At 48.6% G+C, this 3,690-nt stretch overlaps 1 pseudogene; it reads left to right on the forward strand.

Annotated features, from left to right (window-relative positions):
• The first annotated feature begins 2,351 nt into the window (after window positions 1-2,351).
• On the forward strand, window positions 2,352-3,488 carry LOC101582269 (annotated as a pseudogene).
• The last annotated feature ends 202 nt before the right edge of the window (window positions 3,489-3,690 follow it).

The following is a 3,690-nucleotide window of genomic DNA, read 5'->3' on the forward strand; positions in this document are numbered from 1 at the left end:
AGCAGTAATAAACACATGCTTACATTGGTACTGGAACATTAGGTGTAAAGCTTAGGGATTGAGGCTCACTAAGGCCAGGGAGAGGAAGGATCGTGAGAGAAAGAGGCTTGAGGAAACCTACCAGGGTAACGTTGGATTGAGTTCACAATGGGAACAACAGAGTTTCAAGAACCATAGATATTTAGAGATGTATATTAAAATGTTTGTTGTTTTCTTGTTTTTTTGGTATTTATGCCACTTTTTAAGCCCACCATGAAGGACTTAGTGTGGTGTGATGAGTTATTGTAAAACTAAAAGGAAAACATTGTTCTGCTCAACTTTCTGTGACGCTGCTTCCTTGTAAGACCACGAGGAGGCTTGGTGTCCCTTTGATAAATCACTAGACTGAGAGTTCCCAGAAAACATGTATTTCCAAAAAAAAATGTATAATGAGTAATGGTTATGCTGTCCCTAAACGTACTGTTCTATGTTCAATGACAAATGTGATTGTGTGGAGGTCCACTGAGCAGCTCTCCTTGAAAGAAGAGCGGTTGTCTCCATTTTGACTGAGCCTGACCCTATTTCCTTGTATTGTTCTGTACAGAGCTGGCTAGGACTTCTGTTTATCCTTCAATTGGCTTTAAGCAATGTATACTGGTCTAGCTGAGGTGCTGGTGATAGTCTTTGAAGGTGGCGTGCGTGTTTCCCTGGTAACCTATACCTGCTGCTCTTTAATATGAGCTGTGTTGAGGTAGGACGGTAGAGCTAATGCTCTGCGGTGCCAGCTGGGATTGAGCCTCGAGACAGAGGCTATGACTTCCTGGGACTTGAAAGGCTACACCAAAGCTGAAGCACCAGACTTACCAAAACATTAGATACTCTATAATGCACATTACTCTCTCTGCATATCCTCTCTGCATATCGCAGAGGTAAACTGAGGCCACCCACCTAGCTCAGCTCATAGTAGTCTCTTTCCCACTGTTTTCAGTCAATCCTCAAGACACTCCCCCACTGAATAAAACTGGGTGAGGCTCTGGGTCGCTCTCTTGGTTCCAGAAAGCCATCTTCATGGCTGGACTTAGAGCCCCTTGAATTCCCGATGATTGAAGATATAATTTAGTGTCTTCATTTTCACTGTGGGTTGCATTATAAGTGGTAGATTGGAATCAATTTGATGGGATTCCAATAACGTAACTTTGGGATTACAAATATTGGCTTCTTGGACCGAGACGAGGACCTGGAAGTGTCTCCTACATGATTGCTAAACAAGATGTGGTTTCTACCTTTAAAACCTCTAACATCTAAGGCTCTTGGCCATTTCTCCTCTCCTGCGGGAGTATACTCAAGAGGTCCTGGGCCAGGTAATAAAAATCTCGTATGTTAATTTTAATTTGGACTCAGGTCTGGTTTCTATTTGGAGAACCCATAACATGTGGAGTACAGTTTTAAAATCAAGTGCCAAACTGCACAAGGAGTATAGAGCAATGGTACAGCAGTTATAGAGTTTAAACCCTCTAGCTGGGGCTGGCAAGATGGCTCAGTGGTCTAAAGCACCTACTTGGAGCAAGCTTGGCAGAGCACAGGGACTGCAGTTCGATCCCCAGCACCACATGCCAGCCAGCCCCGCCCCCCAGGTCGCTGAGCTGGCCACACACATACACTAAATAAATAAATAAATAAATGTTTAAAAAATAAATAAATAAACACTCTAGCTTTGGTCAATTTGATTGAAAAGAAAAAAAAGTTCTTTTAAATTGTAAACAATTTCTTCCAAGCAGCACAGTGCCAGATGGGCACAGTGTGGGAGTAGGTTTGGGGACTCAGGGCTGAGGGAGGCCCCTGTGCTCAGGTCTTTGACAGACCCATCTGAGTCACCTCCAGTCTCAGCCCAGGGCTGGCTTGTGTGTGAGACCTTCCACGTGCCCACCAGACCCCTGGAGCCCAAGCTCAGGCACAACATGTGAGACAACTTCCGCTGTGGTTCTGTGACCCCTCTAGCCCCAGACCAGGGCCAGAGTGTGTATAAGACATTCTGAGCAACCTCTGGGCCCCTCCAGGGAGAGCCCAGGACCGACATGTGTGTGAGAAATTCTGCCATACTTGTCGGACCCCACCAGCCTCAGCCGAGGTGCTGCATGTGGGAGCCCTTCCTCGAGCCCTTGCCAGATCCCTTTCCAAGCAGAGCCCAGGCCTAGCATGCTGCAGCAGGAAGAAGATGCTGAGCACAGCAGCCAGCCCCAAGCCAGGCACATCTGGAGGAGATTGAACTTGGTAGATCTGAACCCAGTTAGCTGAGACACTTTGCTAGACCCAGATCTATGAGAGTATCCTCTCTCTCTCTTCATCTAGAGAGGCTGCAACAGGTAATCAGGATGAACGAATCTGCCTGGAAGACCACAGGTACATCAAGAGGAGGTGATCAGACAGAACTTAGGGGAACTAACTTAAGTATAAAATTCCTTCTCACCAGGCCTGGTCGGGGCGGGGACAGTCGCTTCCCCTCCCTGCCTCCCCGAGGCCGCCCTCCACCAGTTGCCCTCTCCCCCTGGACCGGCAGGTCTTATGATCCGGCAGAGCCTCCCAGGGAGGCCGCGCTGCAGAGAGGGCGTGGGCGCCGGGCAGCTGGACAGCGGGCGCGCAGACTCGGGGAATGGGGCCGGCGCGGTGACCCGGGCGGCAGCGAGCGAGGCGGAGGGGGTGGCTGCGCCCCGGGCCCGCCATCCCCTGGCCTCCCCTCAGGGCGGGGGACACCGCTGCCTGGGGTCGGGGGTTGGCGGCGGCCTCCCTAGGCGCGCTGGGGCCGGACCGCAGCATGGCTCCCGGGCGGCGCTCTGATGCTCAAGTGCGTGGTTGTGGGCTACGGTGCGGTGGGGAAAATGTGCCTGCTCATGAGCTTCGCCAATGATGCCTTCCCCGAGGAGTACGTGCCCACCGTCTTAAACCACTAAGCTGTGATCCAGACGCAAGGCAAAGGGGTGACATCTGCTAGGGAGTGCCCATGTGCCTTCTTTCAGTGTCACTGAGGGGCAAGCAGTACCTCCTGGGGCTCTATGACAAGGCAGGACAGGAAGACTATGATGGTTTGAGGCCTTTATCCTACCCGATGACTGATGTCTTCCTCATATGCATCTCTGTGGTCAATCCAGCCCCATTCGAGAAGTGAGAGAGGAGTGGGTACTGAATTTAAGGAATATGCCCCAAACGTCCCTTTTATTAATAGGAACTCAGATCCATCTCCGAGATGATCCCAAAACTTTAGCAAGAGTGAATGATATGAAAGAAAAACCAATATGTGTGGAACAAGGACAGAAATTAGCAAAAGAGATAGGCGCATGCTGCGATGTGGAATGTTCAGCTTTAACCCAGAAGGGACTGAAGACTGTTTCTGATGAGGCTACCATAGCCATCTAACTCCAAAGAAACATGCAGTTAAAAAAAGAATAGGGTTAAGATGTATAAACTGTTGTTTGATTACGTGAAAAACATCTTCAGTGGCCAAGAAAACTGTCAATTTCTCTCAGAAAGCATATGAAATGGTACAGTGATACCCAGACCTCCTGCAATGAAGCAGTTTAAAACTTGAAAGAAAACAAAAACCTGTCCTCAGCATTTTGTAAAGTTCTTTAAGAATGTCCCTTAAAGGTCTAACAAGCAACAAACAGAATCTGAAGCCATAATCTATTATAAATACTTTATTTCAATTAGAAGGTA

This window comes from Octodon degus, unplaced genomic scaffold, assembly GCF_000260255.1.
Source record: "Octodon degus isolate 3935 unplaced genomic scaffold, OctDeg1.0 scaffold00195, whole genome shotgun sequence".
Classification (NCBI taxonomy): domain Eukaryota; kingdom Metazoa; phylum Chordata; class Mammalia; order Rodentia; family Octodontidae; genus Octodon; species Octodon degus.